This window comes from Triturus cristatus, chromosome 7 (genome assembly GCF_964204655.1).
Source record: "Triturus cristatus chromosome 7, aTriCri1.1, whole genome shotgun sequence".
Lineage (NCBI taxonomy): Eukaryota > Metazoa > Chordata > Amphibia > Caudata > Salamandridae > Triturus > Triturus cristatus.
This window is the reverse complement of record NC_140590.1, coordinates 137184264-137211862: the sequence shown is the minus strand read 5'-3', so window position 1 is coordinate 137211862 and position 27599 is coordinate 137184264. Positions and strand designations below refer to the sequence as shown.

General features: G+C 44.5%; 1 protein-coding gene across 1 annotated transcript in view; it reads right to left on the bottom strand.

Annotated features, from left to right (window-relative positions):
- Positions 1–26864, bottom strand: part of LOC146809038 (claudin domain-containing protein 2-like) — a 79287-nt gene extending 52423 nt beyond the window's left edge. Inside the window, exon 1 of the mRNA XM_085615846.1 lies at positions 26700–26864. The gene's annotated coding sequence lies outside the window, so the exon portion shown is untranslated. The remainder of the gene's footprint in view (positions 1–26699) is intronic.
- Between the last annotated feature and the right edge of the window lie 735 nt (positions 26865–27599).

Below are 27599 nucleotides of genomic sequence, written 5' to 3'. Positions count from 1 at the left end.
TTCAAGTGTCTTTCAAGAATCTTGGCAGGTAGTGGAAGTAGGGAGACTATCAGACGATAGTTTTTAAGATCTTTACTATCAAGATTGGGCATTTAAGAAGGCCTGATCACCACCTCTTTGCATAGCTGTGGATAGCAGCCAGAGGAGATACCGTTACTCATTAAAGACGCAAGAGGGCATGCAACAGTACCAGCCACCATGTGCAGAATTGCAGGTCTGCACGATTCCAAGGGTGAGTCTAACTTAATATTAAGGAGGTGTTGTTCAATGATTGTAGGGGTAAGAGATGGAAAGACCGTGAGCAAGATAGGCTCTCGGTTCTTGGACTCCAGAGTGAAAAAAGGTTCCAACCGAGGCTCACTACTTGAGGATTGCAGCATGCAATTTTTTTGTTTTGATAGTTCAAGTTCGTCATAGATGTTAGTGACTTGGAGTTGGAAAAAAACAGCTACCTGATTTCCAAAATCGTTTGAACCATCAATCTCTCCAGCCAACGGAGGAGTACAGAGCTGCTGCACCACCTTAAAAAGGTGATCCTCTTTGTGTGTTTGCCCCTCCCCTGGAGCATGGCCAAGTACTGCTTCCTTTCAGTGCCCTGTGACCTTCCACTGCTCATGGGCTTTCAGAGGTGCTTTAATTTTTTTAAGTTATAGCGCTCCATAAAAGTGTATGTGTTTGGGGGCTTTTGCCCCCCCGCCCACTCCAGTGCTGTGTTATTGTTGCTCCATTGTTGTTGCTAGCCCCATTGTTGTTGCTCTCTCATTGTTCCCCTGTTGTGATTGCTTGCCCCGTCGTTATTGCCCTGCTGTTTCCTGCCCTCTTGTTCTTGCCCTGGCTTTGCTTGCCCTGTTTCTTACCCTATTGTAGTTGCCGCCCCCTCTTTGCTTGCCACGTCATTGGTGCCCCGTCGTTGATAGCCTCATTGTTATTTGTTCTGTCATCTCTCATCCTGCATTGTTGCTTGCACCGTAACATCTATTCTCCTTTTACATTGCTTGCTTGCTACCCAAATCAACACCCTCCCGCATTCTTCTTTGCCCCCTGCACGCTAACTTTGTTGTTTGCCGTGCCCCTCCTGCCAGGAAAACTGAGCGTTGGCAAAGTCTGTAGGTCTCGCTTATGCAAGATCTATTGACTTTGTAAATGTGATTGTTTTAGTTATGTTGTACAGTAGCGTGGCTACTGTGCAGCACGGTTGAAAGTGCATTTCAGCCATGCTGCATAGAAGTTGTGCTGCTGTACAACATGGCTAAAACAAGCATTGGCATAGCCAATAGGTCTCGCCTTTGAGACCTTATAAGTGTTTAGCCATGCAACACTTGATGTTGTTGCACCAAGGATATTGTGCTGGATGACTAAACACTTATAAGGTCCCAATGCCGAGACCTATTGGCTATGCCAATGCTTGTCTTTGCATGTTTTCAGTAATCACACCTTTTATGTAAGGTTTTTATATTGTGTTTGTATGTTATGGCTACAATCTGAAATCTTTATAAAAACTAGGAACCTTTTAGTTTATTTATAATCAACAAAGAAGGAAATTGTCATAAATACATGTGAATATTGTGTACTTTGTGTATACCACTGTGTGCTCTCTGGGAGTTGTCAGGGAAGTCCACTGTGCTGAATTCTAGTATATTTCTAAATGATGTGGTATTCACCGACATTCTACCACGCATTTTCGCACGCGTTACACCTGGGAAATGTAGGCAGTGCAAGTGTAAAAGTGCACCATATGGTGTAAAGATTGCAGAATTCCTTTGGAATGAGAGATGTTTTAAGGGGAAAACAAGTTTCTAAGGCACAAAATGCAGAAAAGAAGAAAAGTGACATTCCACAAATGTCCTTATCTGTGTGCGTTTGTTGAATTAGGAAAATAGACTGCATCATGTTGTGATTAATGTCTGTTTTGAGAAAAGAAACTCTAGTGTAGAAGCTGGCAGCCATATTACTGTCACTTTGACACACGTTTGAGTAACACACTGATAGGGCATGATCCCAATTTCTTACAAGAACAATCACTAAAATAGGTTTGACATGTGTATATCACAGCTGCATAGACTGACAATCCACACCCCCACACGCACACACACACACACACACACACTCTGACATGCAAATTCACAGGTTCAGGAACATACCGCTAGGCACCCAATCAACACATCTGTAGCATCCCATGTAGACAGACAAAGCAGTCAAAATGATCTACAGGCACATATATACATAGTCTACCGGACAAGCAGTCAGTCACCCTAACACACTAGCCCATGGCCAGGGGTACATGTTGTAGGGGGATGGCCCACATAAGATAACAACAGCACAAACAGGGTCTCGGGTGGACGGTGGATGGAGATGTGGCTCTCTCAATAATATTTTTGAAAAAAGGCCCACTATACTAAGGGCTTTATTCACGAGGCCCCCAGCGGCACTTTTGCGCCACCGCAGCATAATTATTTTATGCTGTGGTGACGCAATGTGCCGCAGCATATATACAAGGCTTTTCATGGCCTTGTAAATATGTGTTCCTTTTAATGCAGAACACTGCGTGAAAGGGGCTGTCGGTGTTCCCACGCAACACTCGCGGAATCTGAAGCATTCCCAGGGCCTCATTTACGAGACCTTTTGCGCCACCAGAGCATCACTTTTTTCATGCTCCGGTGGGGCAATGTGCAGCAGCATATTTAAAAGGCCACACAAAGCCACTTATCGTGGCTTTTCATGGCCGTGTAAATATGTGCCCATTTCATGCAGAATACTACATGAAAGGATGCTCCATGGGTGTTGTTGTGGGTGCTCCCACCCATCAGATTCTAACGCCACTCCAGGGGTGGTGTTAGGGAGGCGCAATAAGGAGAAATATCCTTATTTCTCCTAATTTTTTCTTCTTTCCATGTGTGCTGCAAGGCCTAATTTATTAGGGTTTGGCGCAGAACGATGTCGCAAGGAATCCTGCTGCGCTGCCCTGCATCCAAAGTAAAGGTCAGGAATGTACCGTATCTATGTGATACGCCTCGTTCCTGTCCTTTTACCCTGAGCTGGTGCACAATGGCTGCCATGCCCCAACACAGGGACCCTTGAACTAATGTGCGAGGGTTTCTGCATTGTAGGGGTGATTGTTTTTATGCAGTAAGGAACACCATCCTGCACAAAAACAATCACGAGAGGTTTGCAGAATGCAGCACACGTAGCAAGAGGAAACAACAAGGAGAAATAAGGGTATTTCTCCCTGTTAGGCGTCCCTAACACCACCCCTTGGGTGGTTTTAGTATCTGATGCATTCCCATATTTATGATTACTTGTAAATCTAGGAATGCTTTAGATTCCATGGATGTCGTGTGGGAAAACCCACAGCAACACCCATGGAACACCCTTTCACGCTGTGTTCTGCAGGAAAGGGGCACATCTTTACAAGGCCATGAAAAGCCACGCAAAGTGGCTTTGCGTATCCTGTTAAATATGCTGCAGCAAATTGCGCCACTAGAGCGTCAAAAAAAGTGATTTTCCGATGGCGCAAAAGTACAACTAGGGGCTTCGTAAATGAGGTTCATTGAAAGAGGAAAACACCTATACTGACTGTTCTTGTGCAGGAAGGTGTTCCTTCCTACATAAAAACAATTAGCCTACAACTCACACACCCTTGCACCATGGCACAAGGGTGCCTGCATTGGCGCTTGGCAGCCCATTGTGCGCCAGTGCAGGGGAAATAGGCAGTAATGTGCCGTATCTAGGAATTAAACCGTATCTCATCGATATCGCGCATTACTGCCCTTACCTTTTGACTCAGGCCAGCGCAGCAGGATTCCTTGCGGCACTGCTCTACATCAAAACTTCATAAATGAGGCCCTATGATTTTAAAGAACGCAACAGTTTGGCTGTGTTTTTTTAGGTTTTCTACCAAGCTGGCTACTTGTAATAAGCAGCAGACAATGGCGCGATTAAAAGCACAGTGAGAAAGTACACCGGGGTGTTTTTTTAGAAAATGTGTGCCAAAATTTGTTTTGTAACGATTTCTGAGCAATACAATAGTTGACAATGGAATAGAATATAAAAGTAACTATACATGGGGGTGCATTATCCATCGAGGCACCTTTGTTGAAACTTGTGGTAAAGGCTGTAATTCTAGGCACATCCTGCTAACCATTGGCAATTATTGAGTGCATCATCCGCGCCGTCCTCCAGCTGGAAGGTACTTGCCTATCACACCCAGGGACGTCTTCATTTCCCTTCTTCCCTTCTCGGCCCCCCTCACTTTATCAGCTACAATGGGGGTTGAGTTCTTGATGGGCCTCTTCTGTCTGCAACTCGGCTGGCAAAGGCTCATAAAAAACGTTAAAGGGTGGATGAGTTTGTGAGTGAGCGGAAGTATGGATGGATGGATGGATATATGAGTAAAAGTATAGATGGGAGCGTGAAAGACTGGATGGGTATTGCTGATGGATGAATGAGCGAAAGAATGGATATAAGGACGGATGAGTGAAAGAATGGATTAATGAGTGAAAGAGGGTGGATTGATGGAGAAAAGGGTAGATGGATAAGTGAAAGGGTGAATGGATAGATTAGTGAAAGGGTGAATGGATGATGATAGAAAGGAGACATGTATATGTAAGTGAAAGTATGAGTGAAAGGGTGGATGAGTGGTGTAACGGATGAATGGATCAATGGAAAGATGGATGGATGAGTAAAAGGATGGATGCTGAGGCATCATGAACCCCCATTTTATCAACTACAGCAGGGGTGAATTTCTTGATGGGCCCCTTCTGACTGCAACTTGGCAGACAAAGGTGAGTGAGTTATAGGACAGATGTGAGTGAAAAGGTGGATGGATGGGTAAGTGTAAGGATGAATGGATGAGTAAAAGGCAGGGTGGATGAATGGATGGATGAATGGATGAAAGGGTGGATGGATAGATGAATAGATGAGAGGAAGAATGGAAGAATGGCTGGATGAGGGAAAGGTTGGTGGATGGTTCCTAAAAGGATACATGGATGATGAGTCAGTGAAAGGATGGATGGATGGGATGAGTGAATGGGAGGATGGATGAATTAGAAAAAGCATGGATGGATGAACGAAAGGATGGGTGGATGGATGGATGGATGAGAGAAAGGATGGATGAGTGAAAGGAGGTGGATGGAAGGATGGAGAAAAGGATGGATGGACGAGTGAAAGAATAGATTCAATGAGTGAAAGGGAGGGTGAAGGGATGGACAGATGAGTGAAAGCATGGATGGATGAGTGATTGAAAGGATGGCTGGATGAGTGAAAGGTTAATGGATGGATGGGTAAGTGGATAGATGGATGGAAGGGTGGATGGATCAGTGAAAGGGTGAATGAATGAGTGAAAAGCACAGTAGATGTCTGGAGTGAAAGGACGGATTGATGGATGGATGAAGTGACAGGGTTGATGGATGGATGAGCAAAAGGATGGATGGATGAATGACTGAAAGGATGGATGGATGAGAGAAAGGGTGGATGGAGAGATGGGTAGGTTTAAAAGATAGGTTTGGGTGATGGATGGATAGGTTTGGTTATGGATAGAAGAATGGATGGAATGTTAAAAGACTGAATGATGAATGAAAAAATGAATGGATGGCGGAATGTAAAGGTGAAACAGAAGATATACGCAGATAGGTGGAAGGATGAAAGGATGAATGGAAAGATGCATGGATGAAAGAGACAAGAGTTGTTTTAAGGGAGGGTTGTGATGACTCGGTTCGTTTGCTTTGTGCCATAAGAGCTTTGGTGTGACGTGGAGGGTATTTTGGAAGGCTGCACTCCTTTCTGGCTCTGTGATAGGCAGCTTTGCAGCTTGAGAATGAATGGACCATCTTTTCACTGCCCCTCTTTGGCTGCTTTCATTTTGAATGTCTGGGATCAAAAACCTTCGTTCACCTTCATATGAGAACACCTTAGATCTGTTGCTCTCCTCAGGGGTGCACCATGCAGAATGGCCTCTTCCTTAATGAACACAACTCTGTTTGCTTTCTCACAAACACACATGATTCCTTTAACTAACATCTGCTACATGTTGTGTCCCTGGGCTGGTATCATTTTGACCTATCTTGGTTACCACGTGTTTGCTTTTATCCTATGCGGTTCGTTTGCTTTTATATCGGACTTGTCTGGAGTTACTTTAGCATGAGTCCAGTCTCTGTATCTGGCTTATTAACGTCCATAAAAATGTGCTTTTAATGGGTTGTATAATGCTCCGCAAAGTTTCACTGCCGCCTAGAACTCAAGAAGAGATCAGCCTGGAGTGTACCATTGTTATAGATTAAGAACTCAGGCTTAAAATTCGCCTCATCCAATTCTGGTGATAAAAGTGCAAATCATGTCTAAGGGGTCCCTGTTCAATAATGTGTTGTCTGATTTTTGTTTGCATAAGAGTGGTTTGAGTTGTCTCCCCCAACCACGGACTCAAATTAAGCACTGGAGAAGCATGTACCACAACGCAGAGCACACGTGTAAATGCAAGACTGTATTTCTCAAACAAAGGACATTGAAAGGTGTGTGTGGTCTGCAGGCCCTCCAGGTACCCCAGCGATCCTCTGTGCCAAAGGAGTCCAATTTAGGTGCAGGAGGGCCAAATCCATGCCAGATTTCCTGGATAACTTCTGTCTGTCTCAATGAGTTCCTTTTATGTTTTGTATGCAGTGTTACTTGTGTGGTTACATGCAAATATGGCATGGGTGGACCCTTCCTGTAAGCCTCAAGGGTCAGAACATTGCCAGGGTGCAAGCATTCACCCACACATTGACCCTCTGCATGTCAGTTGCACTTGTGAACACCGGTGCAAGGTTGTCCTGACGTTTGCCATACACAGGGGCATATTTGCAACAGGCAGCGATAATTATAGCTGACCTTGTATACCGCATTTTTTTCTATCACTGAAATATTTGGCCAGGCTAGCGTTGTATTAACAACGCTTAGCGCCATGGCGATGTATATTCCAGCGATAGCGCCCTTTTACATGGAACATCGCTGGTTTTCCAGCGATGTTCCATGTAAAATGGCGATATGCTTGATGATACGACCCTGTGGTCGTATCACATGAATCCACCTCCCATGTTAGGTATGCCTTACTCAGGAATTTAACAGACGTTAAATTCCTGCGTTAAGGCATACTTAGCGCGATAAAAATAATCGCGAAGCTGCCTTCGCGATATTTACCCATGTTGTTTTCACAGACACGCCTACTTTGCATCTCATTAGCAATGCGAAGTTAGGCGTGCAGGAAACGGGAGCAAAATCAGCAAAACACGCGATAATGTGTCTTTGCTAATAAGGCGATAAAATTATCTCCACTTTTCAGCCGAAAACGGCCGCAAAAGCAGCGGTAATTCTTTATCGCCGCATTGTTAATATGCCCCTGTGTTTCTTTTTATAAGAGTCTGACAATTGTCAACAGATGTCCTGTATTGGCAAACTCTAAATGCTGTCTTTAGTATTCCCTCTCCCAACACACGTACCCCATGGGCAGTAAAACTGCAGGTGTTTGTGTTCTTTTTACATACTTTTGCATGGCCTTAATGAATCAGCCTGAAATGTCCAACTTCCTTTTAGGAAAAGTGCAAAGAGGGAAAAGTATGTTCTGATTTTCTATTTGTATATGATCTGGGTATTCCCATTTTATTCCAATTACACGGTTTCCTGCGAACGCGAACGCTAGACAGAAGTCCGTCGGTGAAGTGAAGCCGTGAAGCCGCAGCCACAAACGTTTTCCATTCGCAAGCAAGCTACAAACCCTGGACTTTCAGGCTTCAGGCTTCAGGTTCCAAGCCTCGGAGGGGTCCAGGCACTAGCACCGGCACTGGTTTTAGGCTTGCTTCCTTGGTTGCCCGAGGGGGCTGCAGGTCGCTGCAGGTAGCTGAGGGAGCCGAGGGAGTCGCTTGGAACTACAGAATCGTCAGGAGCTGGTGCTGGTGAGCCGTGCTTAACTGAAAAGCACTCCTTGGCTGACCCCCCTCCCCCCCCCCCGTGCTATCATCGTGATTGTGTATCGGAGCCCCGAGGTGAAGGAGGAGATACAGGAGGAGATACAGCGGTGAAGCTGAATTTACGGTGAGCGCTAAGGGGGCAGCGCAGCGAAACCTACTTATCTGAGCAGCAAAGTGGGTCAAGTTTGAGACAAGCAGCTACTTGACCCAGCTGCCTCGTCCTTGCCTTTGCAACTCAGATTTCTGAGGCGAGGCGAGGCGAGGAGCATGTAATGAATCAGCGGTGGGCGAACGAGAGCAGGAGGCGCTGAGATCAAAGGCGCCAGCAGCCCTCGTCTCACAGAAGCAGACTGTTATCACTGAGGAGGGCTGCGAGTAAACTTGGACATCCCAGCACCCTGCGTGCACTTTTACCTCTGCTCCAGTGGGGCGAAGCGGGGTCCCAAGGTAGGACACCGCATGCCAAAGGAGGCGCTAAGCTAGAGCAGGTTTTGTAGTGAGGGCTTGGTTGTGAAAAAGCCACTACGAACTGAGAGCTTACCGACAGGTACTAGGCGGCAGAAGCCTGAGGCTCGTCTCAGGAACGCCGGAACGCCGGCCGCTAAAGTCCCACCCGCCCTGCCAACTGCCAAGCACCAGTTAAATTGCCCGGCCCCCTGAGGCTGTGCAGGAAAGCACTAATCCATATTACATTTTCTCGGCCGCTGGCTATTGGGTGCAATCGGACGCGATCTAGACGGCTGGACTGCCCTAGCGATATGAGATCAGGGCGCGTTCGTGGATGCCCCACGAGTAAAGGGGGGGCAAACAAACGCACAAATAAACGCAAAAGATCGCCGAAAGCGCTCGATGGGACAAGAGAAGAGCCACTAACCAAATCCAGGCAAACAACTCAGAGCGAAGGCTCACTAATCGACATAACAAGTGATAAACTCGATCTTAACAGCCTGAGTAGTGAGCAATCAATAAAAGCAGAAAAGAGCAGCAAAACAAAAATCAGCCTCACAATGCTCCAACCGAAAATTTACACAAAGTTTCACTTTCTAAAAAATGCGGGGGACACACTATTCTCAAACATCAATGAATCTTTAGGCTTACAGAAACCCATTGAACCATCTCAGCTTTTTCAGCCTGTGCAGCATACTGGCTCATTGCCAGATGACAACTGCAAGGGAAGCCCCAGCCCTACGACTAGGGGATTACTACAAGTGACATCAACCCCTCAGCGCGACAAAAGCTGCACCATAAGGGGAACTACAACCAAAGGGATACAGCCAGGAAAAAAAATTGTCTTAGAAGCAAATCTCATCCAAGTGCACAGGGCAAATAATAATAACAAAAAAAGCCAGTTTATAAACATACCTCACAAAAACTTCACAAACCCCGGTACTATTATTAATGAAAATTCTTGCGAGGGCAACACACTCGGTAAGGGAGGCGAAGCCGACGGATCTATGAACTGTATCGCGAAAAAGACAAGAACAAACTAAGCATCTCAGCGACCATAATGATGCAAATGTAAACAACGAAAAGGGGCGCTGGGTAGTGAATGATTCAACTTTGAAAAACCAATCTTTAACTTATATTGAACAAGTAACGGACCATAACAGTACGTCGAGGCCTGGGAAAGATATGGCCCACACAGACAGGTTACCAACCTCGCCGTCAGAGGTAATAGTAATATCCTCATACCTGGGTAAGGAAGAGTGGGAAGATCTACTAGCTGAAGACACTCAAGTCAAAAGCAAAAGTGAGATAAATATCAAAGTGCCGATTACGCCTATCACAACAAGTGACGCCTCATACGAACATCCAGTGATGGTTGTGGGGGCATCAAAGATGGGTCAAAAAAGTCCCATAACTTCCGAAAACAACGATGAATCTCCAAAGCATAAAAAGCATGAAAACGCCTGGTGCAGCTTGCTTAAAACAATACAACTCCTGGTAGAAGCCCTTAACTATCAATCGGATAAAATGGACACTCAATCGACGCTACTTGACACACTGGCTGTATTTGTGGTTGCCATTGATGGGAAGTTGGGCACGCTAAACACGCTTCTCCAAAACAAACTGGCTCAGCCGAACCAAGGATTTGGGAATTATAAAGAAGGATGCGGATGCGGCCCAATCATTGATAAATTGGCGACTTTACCTACAATATTGAGCAACCTGTGCACACAGCTCAGAAGGCCATCTAAGTGTAAACAAAGTAATCTCTGTAACAGCTCCTTCAAGGCTGATACAGACAACCCAAGGACTAAAGAAGCGCCGGTGAGCAACAGACAAGGTGACTCTAAATTAAGGGCCCCTTCACCTATAATACCAACAAGCACAGGGGCCAGCGAAATCAGAACAACAGAACCTCCACTCTTTGAAAACTTGGAGGAAGTAAAAGTAAGCTCAAAAATGAATGCCAAACAAAGACGTTTAATAAAACGCAAAGGCAGAAAACACAAAACTGACTCAACGCAAAGGCTTTTTGAACCTCTTTGGGAATACTCCAACTATGGAACAAAGCGGAGTTCAATTCGAGAGTGCCATGTGTCTCTCGGAAACTGAGGAAGCTATCAGAACTTCTGGGACTCCTACCAGGGTAATAATCCCTAATGGGATCCGTATACAAAAAGAGCCCGAAACAGGATTACAAAATGTATGTCTCCAAATCGGTGAAGCTTGCAATATAACCCTTGATACCAGCACGAAACAGGCACAAAAAAGCGGTAGGCAGCCCGGCCCCAACCTCCGACAAATAAAAAAACAAGAACACACCTGGGGTGTGAAGCCTGGGAACAAACCAGTTTTAGGAAACGCAGAGACAGGCAAAGGGCTGCCAGAAAGCTATTCACCGACAACTACTCAAGGAGCACTGTCTATAAAGAGAGAAGAAGAACCATCCACCACAGGGACAGCGGATCTTATCTGCAACATCTCCAGGCCCGGTGACAAACATCACCCGGCCAGGCAACCAGCATGGAATCACCACACTATCGGCCAAGAGTTAAGAGTAACTGCACTTAACGCAAACCAGGCTAACACAACTGCAATACGTCTAGTAGAGGACATGCGACCCAGCCTCCCCAAAATAGAGGGAGGGCTGTCAAACGCTGAGTCGTCTGCACAAAACCAGCAAATACCTGGCCGAGAGCTAAGAGTCATCGCACCCAATTCTAAACAAACAAAAACAACTGCAATAAGACTAGTAGAGGACATGCGATCTAGCCAACCGAAAACAGAGAGTGGGCAGATAAGTGGACAAAGAAATGAAACAGGTGTCGTCTGGTTTAATCCGGACTACACCTCGCAAGGAAGACATGACATATTGAACAGGGGCAACATCCCACGGCTGCTACCTCACATTCCCTCTTTGGCAGAAGTAAAAAGCTCTGACCTGGTATCCATTGAATTTATAGTCGATGAGGGCACAGGCAGAGAGAAAACAAAAGCAACTTGGACAACCTTGGCAATTTCACAAAAAATAAATGCTGAAGCTGAAACCTTTAAAAACTGGGGGATCACTATAAAACCGTATATAAAGCCTAGATATCCTGACATCCTTGTCCCGGTGGAAAATGAGGCAGAACAAGCTACCACGAAAAGTCTCAGAAACCCGGTCCTGAGAGGAGCGGTAGGGCCAGGGGACAATAACACCAACCAATATAAAGATAGTATTCGACCCCTTGCAGATGAATACACACAACCACCTGAATTGCTTGACTCAAGATGGATAGCTAGAACTTTAAATAATACTGAATGACAAACCGGCCTTAAGCCAAGGGAGGGCGTTCATGACTCATTGAGAATATGTTCATGGAACATTAATGGCTTGGCCTCAAAAATAATAGACCCAGAATTCATGACCTATATTAGAAACTTTGACGTCGTGGCATTTCAAGAAACATGGCTTGCAGATCCCCCGCACCTTCATGGCTACTTACGCTTTTATTCCGCTGCAAAAAGGACATCTAAATACGGGCACCTTCAAGGCGGCCTAGTAACTTATATATCGATCACAAGTATCTTGATGGGAAAAGAAGTCGGACCAACTTCTACAGCCTCGTCGGCTGTAAATATTCACCTGCCACAACTTAAAACAGGTCCCGCCGAAACCGATTTTACTCTAATTAATGCCTATATCCATCCGAGAAGGAAAAGAAAAGTAGCCAACAATCTCTGTAGCTTTATGGAGACTTGCATAAGGGAAAGACCCACAACAAATGTTGTTCTTACTGGGGACTTCAATCTTAATCTCATGGGTGATACGCAAGAAGACGAGCCACGAATCCAAAACGCAATCTGGGACATTCCATTGCAAGCGACCTCACAAATCTCTAAGCAAACAAAGCTAGGTAACAAGGTTCTAGAAGATCTGGTACACTTCAACATCAGGGCCCTAAATGGAAGGACCTCTGGTGATAACCCCCCAGCTGCAACTTTTCACTCAACAAGAATAAGCAGCATCCTAGATTATACCTTTATCTCCTTACCACTATTCCAGTTTTTAAAATCATATCGGATAGGCCGCAGCGGAGACAGCGATCACTGCCCCCAAGAAACCATTTTCAAGATCGCAAAACCCAACTTTGAGCTATCGAAAGAACCAAAAGAGTCAACTTATACTGTCAATTTAAAAAAAAATAAACACACAACAGTAATAGAAGGGAGTTTAGTGGAAAGGGCAAAACAGCATTTCTGGAGCTGCTCTGGATTCAGCGAAACCACAAAATGGGAACAATTTACAAATATTATGTCCACGTACGCTACAAGACCCAAGCCACAGTCACAATCAGGCAATGAAAGATCGAGCAAATTCTCTCAAGAACATAAAGAAAAAATTAGAGGCATAAAAACATCAATCTATTGCACAATGAGAGAACTTCAACAGAAACCCTTGGACATAGCAAAACGTGACCAACTACGGAAATTAAAATCAACACTGAAAAAATTAAAATGGGAAGCAAATAAATCCGCTGAGGATAATCTATGGGCAAGACTTCACTCTGACATTAAATGGAACGATGGTGCAAGGTTTTGGAAATCAATAAACTCTTTTATACGACCTACGCACCATGGGATCTCATCTAACATCTCAGAGGATACATGGGCAAACTATCTTGGTACCCATTTCAACCAGGCTGAGGGAATTAATTAGGACCATTAGTTTGCTACTCACAAAAAACTTCTAATGAGCAATGACATAAGCTCCATAGAATGGCACACTCCGAGTGAAAGAGAGAATCTGCCGAATCTACAAAACACCATTCAGCGTCTAATCTAGAAGGGAAGAAGTGAGGGAGCACCAGGTCCGAATGGTATCCCGCCAATTCTCTACAAACAAGATGTGGTAGGCTGGGCAGCAGCCCTTGAACCCCTTTTTTTGGAGATAAGACATTTTAACATCCTGCCAAGCTCTTGGAAGGGCTCAATTATCTCCCCAATTTACAAGGCAGGAGACAAGGCTTCCCCTCAAAACTATCGATTGGTGGCTTTAATCGACAATGAGGCAAAATATTTTGCAGGTATCCTTTTGGAAGAGCTGATGGCCTGGGCAACAGAGAGATCCTTAATCCCGGCCAACCAGACAGGCTTCGCCAAAGCAGTAGGCACAATGACTAACATTTTGAGCATGGGCATGCTAATAGACAAGGCGGAATCTAACAAAATGCCCATTCACTTCTGCTTCATCGACTATAAGGCCGCTTTTGATCACATAAACCGGAAACTCTTATGGTCTAAACTGAACGACTGGGGGATATCGAGACCCCTTTTGGACCTGCTAATTAACCTCCACACAGAGACCTGGGTACAGATGGGGATGGATCCGTTTTGTCCAGGCGCATATCGACCAACAAGGGCCTGAAACAAGGCTGCGTCCTGGCCCCCACCCTATTTAATCTGTTCCTAAGCGATCTTGTCCCCATTTTAAACGCTTGCAACTCCCATGCTCCCAAGCTGGGAGGACTGCAACTACCTTGTCTACTATATGCTGACGATATCGTCCTTATAAGCTACACCAAGGTAGGACTTCAGCATCTCCTGAATGCAACACAATGTTACTCAAATAAAAATGAGCTTACAATAAATCTTGAGAAAACCCAGACAATGACCATCAGCAAGAAAAAAAGGAAACTAACATCATGGTACTGGGATAAAACAAGAATTGGAAATACACCAATATATAAATATTTAGGAGTGAAGATCGACAACAGTGGGCAATTCTCCGCCCAGAGAACGAGTATACGAGGGAAAGGGCTATCTTTGGCAATCTCGCTGAAGTCTCTAAACCACAAACTTTCTGGCCCCTCCCTTCTGCCCTTGACGCAAGTAATCCGTGCTAAACTTCTCCCAACAATTACCTATGGGAGTGAGGCACTTAGAGGAAGGGACGCCAAGATCCTTGATAATACAATAACAGCTGCCTATAGAATTATCTTCAGCCTGCCCAAGCAAACCTCACCAGCTCAAATCAGGCTCGAATTCGGCATCGATCAACAGCTCCTGGCAAGGCAGGGAGCCTACATGATAGCCTGGGACAAAGTGAGGAAATCTAAACAAGGAACGCTAAACGAACATTTGTGGATGGAGTTAGTACAATACCCATCCTCACTAGCAGCAAAGTTCCTAGGGGAAAGCCTGACGAACACGGGATTAAAGCAGCTCTGGGATACTCCAGTAAATCACATAACATTAAAAAAATTGGTCAAGAAATCGATTAAACAACTATCATGGGTCCAAGATAAGGCAGCCCTCTCTAAAAGAACGCATGGCTGGATGACCCTAAACTTGTATACAACAAAGGCACCACAGAGCTACTTTGGCGAGAGATATTCCAAATCTGTCAAAATGTGCTTCTTAAAGCACAGGCTGGGCCTGTTACCCTGTATTCAAAATCTTCCAAACTGGATTAAAATAAAAGCGGATCCCCTTTGTCGGATATGTGGCTTGGGGCAAGAGGACATGCTGCACCTGATATGTTCTTGAGAGAAACTACGTGATGAACGGAAACACTTGTTAATACACCATTTTAATCAGCAAGGGATCCGCACACGAAGGAAGGCAGTTCTCGCTTGCTTTTCCCCCCATGACCCTCGCTTGAACTGCAGCTTCGTAAAATTCATGAAGGCAGTGGGAAAAAGATGCCAAAAATCAGTTTATAACGATCCCGGTACTATCAATTCAATATTGCTTTGTCGATCGACATTACAGTCCCCATGAGCTCATGAGGAGATCGGGAAAGAAGAAATATTTTACAAACACAAACTTGAACTATCTTTTCAAAAAGAAAAAAAACTTTTCTGCTCATGATGTTGTCTCGCGTACATACGAACTAAGGAAATGTGAATGTGAATGTTTTATTCTGATTTTATTAGATTTGTATTTTTATTACTCTCTGCTTTTAATCTATTTTGTACAGCAATGGTTTTAAGTAACTATGCTAAATAAATTACTTACTTACTTACTATTACACATTTTGGGGCTGATTCCCAAATGCACATATTAAGTGAACGCATACTGCATAAGTATTCTTTTACTCACTCTTACCTTCACGTATGGAACAATCCATTTTGTTTTTATACTCATAATGCACTGGAAAGTTTAGTAAATCTGTTCATCTAAGATGTGATGCAAAGTTTTAGGGATAAGGGGTGAAAAAAGTGTATAAAAATGCACCGCTATTTCCATAATTCACTGGGTGCCCGTAGACAAGAAAACATATTTACTAAAAATAAAAATAAGTCTAAGAAAAAATGTAAGACTTCACAAACACCTGGGCCCAAACTGTACTGCTACAGGGAAGTGAAACAGGCATAATTGGGCGAAGTCAGCACATGCAAACACCTACACGGATAGCTTACAATATGCATAATTTATGTATGGCTATGTTTAAGTTATATCAAAATGATTGTGAATCAAGTCAGACACTCGTACCATGTTTGCGTGTACATTACACACCCTTCTGAATTACAAGTGTTTCACGACTATTTTACGTCCTTTTGGGAGTGTTTAACTTTGCTTTCTCGCGGCCTTTGACTTAGACGTTCACACGCGTTCCTCTATTTGAAAATAGTTTTCCTTAGCTTTAACTATCTCATTAGAGATTAAAAAAAAGTAGCAAAGGTTGGCCATAAAAACCACTTTATGTACACTATATTTCACAAGCCTACCAAAGTCTAAGTCCAGTAAAGCAGATTCTCTGAAACGTCACTAGAAGCCTCCTCGAGCGCCAAGTTTAGTGCCACAAAGTCAACAAGAAGGATTTTAAAAGAAGGAGGGTGTTGTAAACTCAACACCTCCTGAGGGGGAGTCAGGCTCCTGCTGTCAGATGTTATCTTTATTGAGGTCGGCCTTCAGCTGAAGGCATCAAGAGGGAAGTGAATTTTTGGCACCCAGAAGGGAACCATAAAATGGTTTTAATCTACCTGACCCAAGCGATGTACTAAACCTTTACAGTGGGCACAAGAACATATGATAGGATGGGCCTCATACATACCCACACCCTGGCACTCTCCACTTATCAGGAGGAAGCACTTATCCTCTGGCACTCAAAGCAAGGACATCAACAACAGCTTCAGTGATGCAGTTGCCTTCAAAGGGATAATAGACAGCCATGTGTCATCAAGGTGGTTTGTGGTGAGGCGCATGGAAACCTGGGCTCAGTGCTCTTGATTTACACAAGGGGGCTTAAGGGGGACCATCGCCTCAAGGAGCCCTAGATAAATTAGGCCATTAAGAAAAAGATTATATGGGCTAAGTTTGTAGGGAGGTGTAGCTGATCCATCCATTCACAAATTACGCACATTTATGTGTGCGGAGTTCTCCGGGTGTAGAGCTCAGCACACAAAAGTATAGGGAGTGCAGAGTCGTAAAACTCCATAGTTTGTGAATACTAAAAAATATTAAACTTACATAAAAGTGTACATTTACCTTTGTGAATCAGGCCTAAAATGTTCCTAATGACTAGGTTCACACTGTTGATTAAACACAGTTTTTTCCTTCCTTCTCGCATGTAGATACTGGGATTACCATTAAATAGCAGTAGTACAACTGGGCCCATTTAACGTAAAGGACGTTCCTTGTTTGTGCCATAGTGCAACCTTTAAACAGAAATGCAGGGTGCAACAGGGACTTAATATTTTTTATTTGGGATTTAATAAGTATTCAGGTTGGTGCTATCTAGAAAAAATCTTCTTTGACCCATTTTAAATGCAATTTAAACTCCTCTTTTAGAAAGTTGGCATTTTCCTGCCTAAGCCAAATGTGCCTTTCTTCCTGTATCCTGGCGTGAATGTTAATGGCTCTCTTGTGGTGCAATGTGTATTTTTCAGAAAGTGGACAAAATTGCCTTGTGTGTGGGGGGAGGGGTCTTCCTCTCCTGGGCAGGATGGTCAGAGGGGTTGTACCCAACCCCTTCCTGAGCTTCAAAGGGTGGCCTGAAGGCTGTACCCCTTCCTGACTTCAGAAGAGGCCTACCCTGAGACTGGCAACTGCAGCTCACACCTGGGCCTGCCTATCCTTTACTTCCATAGACAGACTGGTGCCAAACTCAAGTGATGGAGAAGAACTGTGTCCCCCACCCACAGGCTGGCATTGGGCATAAAAGTGGCATCTCAAGAACATGAATTCAGAACACTCCTGGACCTGTGAAGACTCAGACAAAGGACACCAGATGCAACCCAGGGCAACACTGAGCCTCACCTGGCTGCACTGCGCAGCTTCTGATTTCCAGCTACATCAGATCTGACACAAAGCACCACAGAGCTGCACAGTTCTGACTGGAAGCTTCACCGGATCCAACACATTGTATCATGACGCACGGCAACACAGAGCCCCGCAAAGCCTCGCAGCACTGTGTCTGCACCAGTGTCAGAAGGTAAAACTTGCAGTGGGATAAACCTGGTATTTTATTCAGCCCATGCTCCATCGAGTTGGCCTGAACTTGTGACTATCTGGGTCCAGCACTACCAGATACCAGCAGTTGGTGCTTTGCAACTTTTAATGCTATTTACATTCAAAGTTGTAAAAACTCATAACACAGGTTCTACTGACTGGATTTTCGTTGTTTTCAGTCATTCACTTTATTTCTGCTTGAGTGCTGCATGAATACTATACACATTGGGTCCGATACACAAAGGTAAACTGAGACGCAAGTCTAACTTTATGACTTTGGGTATTCACAAAGGGCAATTACGAGTTGTAAAGTTAGACTTGTGCCTCAGTTTAATTTAAGTTTTAGTCTTAAGTCTAACTGAGACCATAACTAAAGTTAAAGTGAGACAAAAGTCTAGCTTTACTACTCCTAAATGCCCTTTGTGAATACCGAAAGTCATATAAAGTTACACTTTTGTCTCAGTTTACCTTTGTGAATCGGGCCCATTGCATCTAAGTTAAGCCTGACTGCTTTTGTGTCAAGCACTGGTTTATTTAGTGCCTTGTGTAGATTACCCTCACAAGGATTATGATAAACAGATTCTAACCCTATTCAACTAATAGTCCCGTTTCTTACACCTACTTACTAAGTTTCAGATTTCACACACAGGATGCACAGCGTCTTAATGCATGCTGCTTATTTGCATGTTGTGATCCTCACCAAATCAACATATTACTCTGCCTGAACAATCAGTGTCATATGCCAACACATCCACAATATCCTAGCAACACACCAGTCGTTGCGTATTTGTATTTGTATTTTGTATTTTGTATGTGGATTTATTAAGCGCGATTGATGCCCGGGGGCGTCCAAGCGCTGAGGGACCGACAGATGTATAGGCAGAGGCGGGGATAGTTACCAGAATTATTGTGGGGAGTTGAAAAGAAGAGTCTTGAGCTGTTTCCGGAATGAGGTAAGATTAGAGTTGGCTCTCAGATGAAGAGGAAGGGCGTTCCATAGCTTGGAAGCGTTATGGGTGAAGGTCCTACCGCCTGCTCTGGCTCTTTTTATTCTGGGTGCGGTGGCCAGAAAAGTCTAGTTTGACCGTAGGTTTCTGCTTGGATGGTAGTGAGAGATTAGGTCGCGGGTGATGATTGGGCCTTTGTCCCAGAAAGCCAGGTGGGCAATACACAAGGCTTTGAAGTGGATTCTTTGGCGGACTGGCAGCCAGTGTAGGCTGGTCAGACTAGCTCTGACGGATTGTCGGCGTGGGAGCTGGAGCAGTGTCCGAGCTGCACAGTTCTGCACTGTTTGAAGTCTCCGCAGTGTGTAGTCTGGTGCAGCGAGGTATAGGACGTTATTGAAGTCCAGGCGGGACTGGATCAGACCCTGGATGGCCACTTGTTTTGCCTCCATGGGTAAAAGATGAAGAATTTTTTGGAGCATTTTAAGAAGGCCAAAACAGGTGGCGGAAAGTTTGGTAGCTTGTGTGTCGAATGACAGGGATTTATCGAGCCACACCCTAAGACTCCTGATGTTGTCCTTGGGTGTTGGGGGGGTGCCCAGACAGGGTGGCCACAGGGAATTGAAGGAGCTAGGATTCGCGGGACCTAGAAGCATCAGCTCCGTCTTGTCCCCGTTTAGCTTGAGTGATGAGGAAGACATCCAGCTCTTTACTTCCTCAAGGCATTTACAGAGTCCCCCGCTCATGGGAATGTTGGCCTCATGTGCCAGTGAGACCACCAGCTGGGTGTCGTCCGCATAGGAGATGATCTTAACTCCATACGGACGAACAACCTCAGCCAGTGGCCTCATATAAATGTTAAATAGCGCCGGGCTTAAAGAGGAGCCTTGTGGGACCCCGCACCTTAAAGGTCTGCTGGTAGATACTGATTCACTGTCGAATACCTGAAAGGATCTGTCTTTCAGGAAGGACTCGAACCATAGCCAAGCCTGGTGCTTGACGCCAATATTAGACAGACGGTTCAGCAGGATGTCATGGCTGACCGTGTCCAAGGCCGCGCTGAGGTCAAGGAGGATCACTGCCACTGATCCTCCTTGGTCCAAGATTTTTCTGGATTCCTCGGTGACCTTGAGGAGGGCGGTCTCGGTTCTGTGCTTGGGTCAGAAGTCTGTCTGGGTGGGGTCTAGCAGTTGGTTGGTTTCTAGGAAGGTGACTAGAAGGCTGTTGATGTATTTCTCCAACACCTTGCTCAGCCAGGGAAGCAGGGAGATTGGCCGATAGTTGCTGAAGTCTAATGGGTCCAAACTGGGTTTCTTCAGCAGTGCTTTAACCATGGCCCGTTTCCATCCAGGAGGAACCGTGCCGGAGGAGATAGAGGCATTCAGGAGGTCCATTATGATGGGTAGGGTGACCTGAGATGCCGACATTATAATGTCTGGTGGGGCTGGGTCGTTGGGGGAGCCAGATTTGACTTTCCGGGCTACAGTTTCCAGAGATGCCAGATCTAGGGGGGGAAGTGAGCTAGTGTAGTGGGAGTCTGTAAGGTAGGGTGTGCCAAGACTGTGTTAGTCGAGGCTGGAACGGAGGTGGCCAGGGGGGGAAAGGAGGCGTAGATTTTGTCAATTTTTTGGTGGAAAAAGGCTGCCACATTGTTGCAATGCTCTGTGGATGTGGTTACTGGGAGGCTGGGTGGTAGCTTGGAGAGATTTTTTACTATTAGGAAAATCTCCCTAGGTTTTGATTTGGCTGACATGATTTTGTTAGAAAAATATGCCGCTTGAGTGGCTTTGATTTCTTCTTTGTACTCTTTAAGTAGCGTTCGGTATTGGGTCTTTCCTATTGGAGAGAAGTCCAGACTAATTAAGATGTACCACCTGCCAAGACACCAATCATCAAGACAACAATATATCCACTATCATTATTCATTTCACACACCCATCATATGCCACCACACAAAAGCAAAAAAAATAAAAAACTCAAAGAAATTTTTTAAAAGGCTAAATGGGAACAAAGTTAAGAGTATTCATTTAACTGTGGCGTCCCCATAAAAGTCATAAAAATCTTGTGTTAAGGCCTCCCTTCACCTCGTCGCCCTACTCCACCTTAGTAAGTGGAGCACAGTGCAACTCGCTGGTTGTACAGACGAAAGTTGCCCCAATGGTTCTCCAGAGGATTAAAGTAATGGCTTAAAGAGATTAGGGGTCAGGGACAGAGGGGGCATTGCTGCAACTGATAGTTCAGAATGGGACAAAGCAGCGATGAAAAAGAGGGAAAGTGAGGAGGACAAAACATAACATTCGCCAACCTCAGATGAAGTGAAAAGAGCATTGGACAATGAGGAGCAAGCCTGGCAGGATGTGAATGACTCCCCAACGCAGGAAGAAGCTAAGAATCAGGGCCGGACTGGCAATAGCGGGCACCAGGTTAATTTCTGAGAGGCTGGAAGGGTGAAGGCCGGTTTTGGAGTAGTGGGGGCTGGTTTTGTTACTGGGGCCGGTTTTGCAGCAGTGCTGCAATTTCAGACCCCAGTAACAAAAGCAGCAATGTTGGGGGCCGGTTTCGTCATGAGCAGTGCTTCACACTTGCACCCTCGCCCCCCTTCTGCCCCCACTCCTACTCCGGGGGAGCAGTCCTATAAAATTGCCAGAGCTGCTTTGGGTTCTCAGTCCGGCCCTGCTGATAAGCGTAGACCTGTGCAGGGAGCAGAAGTCAACCCACACTGACAAGCAGCTCTCACAGCGCTGTTGTCAGTGCCAACCTGGAGCCTTTTGGCAGGGAGCGGGTGGGATGGCAGAGAGGGTGGTCATGGTAAGTGGCAGGAAATTAGGTACCTGCGGGAGGGGAATTATGCAGAGTGTGGATGGGGCGTGTGTCAGGAGGCCAGGTATTTGTTTTAATATTTGGATTTGGGCAAGTGTAGTTATTTTCGCAGGGTGGTACGGTTGGCTGGCAGGAGGCCAGGTATTAATTTTTCCTTTTGGAGTTGTGCGAGATTATGTCGAGCCAGGTGGCAAAAGGTGGCAAAAGACCAGTTGTTTACATGTTAGTAGCTGCCCCCTTTATTCCTCCGCCCATGAGTTTATTTTGTGAGCAGAGTCATCTGAATTTGGGTCACAGATAACAGAAACTTACAGATGTGTAACTGAATAACTGGGATGGTGTTCACCATGGGGTTTTGAGAGACATCACTGACAACTTGAGCTTTGCTCTTTTTATCTTTTTGATGTCAATCAGAACCACTTACTGAAAGACATCACTGTGATTGGCTGTTACTCATTTATAATTCTATATCTTCCTCTTTTTCCTCTTCTTCTTCTCCTCACCGTTAATCAGCACACTATTACTTTACATACTATGGGGTTCTATTTCCGTACCTTTTTTCATTGACTGAACAATAGAAAACTGGGCTTAAGTGTCCTTCTAAGTCTTTGAGTTGAGGTTCCTAACCCACAGTTTCTTCACTTAGGTCTGTGATAGAGCGCCATGTTGTTCTGAAAATTGTAGGGGTGCACCATAATCACTGTTAGTCCGCACCCACATATTAAAGGATCCACATTAACGTGTGACTTAGAAATGTATTACTAAAATCAGCTTATATTAGTGTGATTGGGAATGTAACCATGCCATTCATGAAGAGCAATGTCGTAGTTAATTGCAAATGTATTTTAGTCAATGCATAATGATTGGTTTTCGTGTAATGTGATGCATTAAATTTAAACGTGCACCATATTAAAGCCTGCAAGTGTAGTTTGCTTATTCATATATGAAGTGTAATGAAATTAATGCTTATAGTAATCCTAGAAGTGTGTGTTTAAATTGTGTAAAGGCCTGATCGCATATACGTTTAAGAGAAAGGCCTGTTCATTTCTTATGTTGGCTAAATATTGTAGGCCGAAAAAATAATTTCCCTTGGTAAGGCTTTGAGTTTCAGAGATGTTAGAAAATCTCAGAGAAGTGGAAAGTTTCTCGTTCCCATGTTTCTGTTGCAGGTGCAAGGACACCCAGCTCGTTAGAGAAACTAACTCTTTGTTTCAGGAGTCAGGATGGCCTGAGAAGCCAATATGGCAGTATACTGGAATGTAGGGATGATACTTTTGGCGGAGAAGGTGGCTGGGACCCAAAGACGAGTAAACCGTCGTTGAAAGGGAGACAAGTTTCACTGGAAAATCACTTGGAGAAGATCTGGCTGAAGTGGTGTGCCGGAGGGCGTGTTCTACGTTTTTGGGATTTTGAATTAGGGACAGTGCCCCGTGGGTTGAGGAGTTGAGGTTTAGATGGGGAGCTAAAAGGAGCATCTTAGAACGAGCTCTGACTAAGTGAGTGCACTTCTAAGGAAGTCTTCACTTCTGACACCTTTTATTCTCTTGCCTGGGAGGGAAGATACTAAGTAGGAATGTCACCTTAGAGATAGAGTCGGGATAGACTAACTGGTTTTCTTTTTAGGTTAATGACTTCTAATGTAGAGATTGGAGTGATTATCGCTTGCCTGATGTTACTAGAGCTGACTATTCTTCTTATTCTGAGTCGGATGAGACTCCTGCGTAGGATATTTTTTGTATTAGTGCCCATTTATTTTCTTAACCTTGTATGTGCAGTTGTTTTTGGCGTTATAATAAATCCCTAAAATTTTAGATTCGGAGTCAGTGGTCCTTTAGAGTTCAAATGTTATTTTCTTTGATTATGTGTAAGGATTTCCTCCCCTCTACAATATTTAGCAGATAAAAAGATCCTGGAAACCTGAGAGGATTCTTGGTGATGGTAAAACGCATAAGAATACGGCTTAATCAGTTGGTAGCAGAGTAGGATTGTTATCTCTGATAGTGAGGGGAGATCTAGATCAGGATAAGAGATTTTAGAGGCCCATAGAATTCGAGGGATGGTGACCCATTGGATGGTGAGCGGCAGATGGCGGCAGCTGATGGAGAGTGACGGAGAGTAGCGGTGCGGTGGAAAGCAGCAGTTCGTGGAGGAGTGAGTATAAATAGGGTGATGTGTTTTGTAGATTGCGGTGTTGATTTGATTGTGTAATGTCTTGCGGAGTTGGAATGAGAGTTGAGTAATTGTGAGATCAGGCTGTGAGCGTGCGCAGCCCGGGGATTCTTAGACTCGATGAGTAGTCTGAGAAGTTGTGGTGTAGAAGACACCCAAGGTAGATTTTGTTGACCATTGAGAGGGGAATCGTGAGACGTCATCGATTACCTAGACCGAGATGGGGGGGAGCAAATGCGTGAGTGTGTGAGTAACCGACGCTGGTTGTGGGCTGTTGCATGTGGAACATTGAGCGTTTGAAACCTATCAGTTGAGGTGACTGTCCGGTCGTTTCGTGGACAGACAGTTGCCAGGTTGAGGTCAACAATTTCTAGAGACTGTCGGAGGCAGTCAGAGAAGTGATTGTCCGGTCGTTTCATGGACAGATAATTACTTCAGAGTGTGAATGGGACGAATGCAAGAGTGAGAAATGTATTCCCTTTTTCCCTATGTGATTACTTAGAACACTGATCGCTGTTGTTATTGTGTTCTGTGGTACACTTGTTGATTTTATTGAAATATCTGTGGGTTGTAGGCTAGTCTCTCACTTTTCTCCAGGTACGAGTCGGGGATACACGCGGGTGGACGGCGTCCACCCACTTTTTTCACAGTGTGGACGCCGTCCACCCTGCCAAGAAGTTGGGCCCCACTGAAAAAGATGCTGAATTCGTCCAGGTGTAATTTCCAAACACCAGGACACTTTCAGCAGCGCCTGCACGTTGTTATCTGCTTTCGATCCACAACAACGTGCAGGCGGGGACAGATTTCTCTTATTTCTGAATCCTGCTGGGCCCATAAAAAAGGCCGGATCTGAGGGGTCATCAGGCCTCCTTTGCTCCACTCTTCTGTCTGGCAGCAGTCAGGAGCCTCATGCCTAGATGAAAATCAGCAGAGGTGAAATAAAGGTTTACACCTTGCTAGAACTTCACACTTACTTAAGAGAGACAGCTTTTCACTTGGTTCAGTGCCTGTTTACAAGGTATGCATGCACTGTAAGAACAACAAATGTGTTGGTCTTTCCCAGTATTTACACAAAATAAATAGCATTTAAATAGCACTTACTACCCCTGATGAGGCCTTGTAACAATTTAAATATCACTATTTTTTCTTTTAAAGCACTATGGGTAGAGGAAGCTTTACGCTGACAAAAGCTTACAGAAGTGTGAATCTTCTGCCTAAATCAGGAGGGTTTGCAAGTATACTCAAAATGTGCTCATATGTACTCATGATAGACTTGCTAAACACATATGTGAGGGCTTAAGCTCTGATGTCACTTCGCTGTGATGTCACGCGCCGTGATCTCATGCGGTGTGATGTCACGCGCATTGATACCACTTGCATACTGATTAATTAGGTTAGTCCTCCCACTTCTTTTTTTAGGACTTGTGCCCTGCTTTACTCTAAAACTACAATTATTGTGTTGAGTAATTCATTTGCTTAAAATGCTTGAAGAATAATTTCATCAAACGAGGCCCTAAGGAACCATTGTTTCTTATACATGATTTATATGGAAAACAGAGGCGGAAGCTTGCATGGCATCAATCACTATAACAGCAAAGAGAACAGATGATGGAGAGCATGCTGAACAATGCAAGCATCCACCCCCAGTCCCTATAACAACATCAGATATAACTGTATGTATAGGTAGTATGGGTTAAGGCATTAAGAAAGGCAAAGAAGAGATCTAAACGGTTGATGACTGCTCAGTGCATCAGCAGTGTTTAAAGTACTGTGCTGATGTACTGTAAACCTGACTTGACAGCAACTGCTGAGGCATTGCAGAAAATATACATAGGTTGCATAGACAATAAACAAGACCTGACACTCTTGGCACACTTTATAATCATGGATAAAAGTGATATCTTGAAGTTTTTGCACCTGCTAAGATCCATGGTGCAGAAGAGCCCTTTGTGCACATAGTGACTGCTAAAGGCGAGTGGAGGTATGGCAGTTTGCTGGTGATGCAAGCTTAAGCACCCAGAAACATCTGCAGAGTGGGGAGTCCCAAATCTGGACGAGTTGGCCATTCCCTGAAGTAGTTGGAAAACATCAGCACTGTAGTGTGTGACACCTGGTGCTAAGTGACCTGATCCCTGACTGGCTCAGTACTTGCAGTAGCGATAGTAGGTGTTAGCGATGAAGGTCACAGCCAATGGGTGACCTCGCCGGCATTGTTTACCTGTGAATGTGAATGGCATTACCGACTCCCAAGAAGGATGGTTTTGCAAACCAGCTGAGGTTGGACTACTTGAGACTTTTGCAGTTGGTAGAATTTTTAGCTGAACCGCAAGAGAGCCCACAGTGATGGGTTGTGATGGGATGCACTTCTAATGTCAGGGTACAGCATCATTCCTGTCTGTAGTGTACAAATGTTGTATTTATTGTGTGAGCATGTTTATTTCTCATTGGTGAAACATCGCTCACCTCTCTTCCTCCAAGACTACCCCCAATATTACAAATGAAAGCATTTGGTATAATTTAGAAAAAAGGAAGGGATAGGTATATTTCTGTTCCAGCACAGCACAGTGCAGAATTTGGCATGCAACAAGAAAGAATACACTGGTCCATCTCAGAATATATTAAATAGGTCGCATTCTTGACACTATACATCAAAACCATGGGCTGAATAGTATTTACTTTTCTTGTCCTGAGGAAGGCACACCTCACAAAAACTCTCTGCAACTTTATAATGTGTTTTAACAACGTTTCATAATTCCCCTTCAAGATGTGTTCCATAGTCAGTCACCTTCAGGCCCCCATCCTGCTTCATTCACACCCTGAATGAAGAAAGGTCACATCTGACCCCCTCTTTCGCTGCCCACATCTCTGATTGTCCATCTCCAGTACTCATACCGGTGCAATTAATGACTCCCTCACAAGCAGCCCCAGCCAGTTTTGTAAGACTTACTTGTTATGGAGAAGATCTGTTTCCCTTTCATGCGTAAATCCTGGTCTTTGAAATATGTCTCCTGTCCCAACAATCCGTCTCCTTCTGCGGACCTCACTCTGCAATGATCCCAAGAGATGTGGAAAAGGAGAACCGTGATCGCTCTGAGCTTCATATTCGAGAGTTAATAGATAACAACTTCTGCTGTAAACTGAGATAACCTCAATTTCAGATCAATTTACTGCTTCATTGTTTGGGAGAAAGAGGGAAAGCAGATTGAGGACAAAGGTTGACCATAAACACCATCTCAAGGATAGCAATGTTTTACAAGTTACTCGAATTCCGATCCATTGGAAAATCTCTGCAGTGGCACAACACACAGCTGGACAAGCGTATTTTTACGCTTTCTGTTTTGCTTAAGTCTTCTTTGAGTAGTTTTCGTATGGCTGCCTTATAATCATGAGCAGTCCGCACTCATGTGTATTCTGTGTGACTAATTTAGGGCTAGAAGAACACATGTTTAAGATGTCAAGGTATTTCTCTGTTCTATAGTATTTTTCTTTTGCGTTAGAGATGCAAATGACTACTTTGTATCTCACAATGACACCTAAAGTATAAAGTGTTCTTTGAAAGTCTTTGAGAAGTGATCTAACATTGTCATTATAATAATAATTTATAAGAAATTTGCTATTCATGATGTCAAGAATTATGTTAAGTTAGCCTACTGGTAGGCCTGAATACTAGTTAACTAGTTTCCCAACTAGCGTTTAACTTTGCTTTTGCTTGTACTGTGAAGCGTTGCATTTATTTGTGTTCCCACTGGAGGTGCACAAGACATTGTTAGTTTAGAGATGGATTAATTGTTTAGTCGATAGCGAGGCCTGGGAAGGAATGAGATAATGGAAAAGGGATGGATTCTCG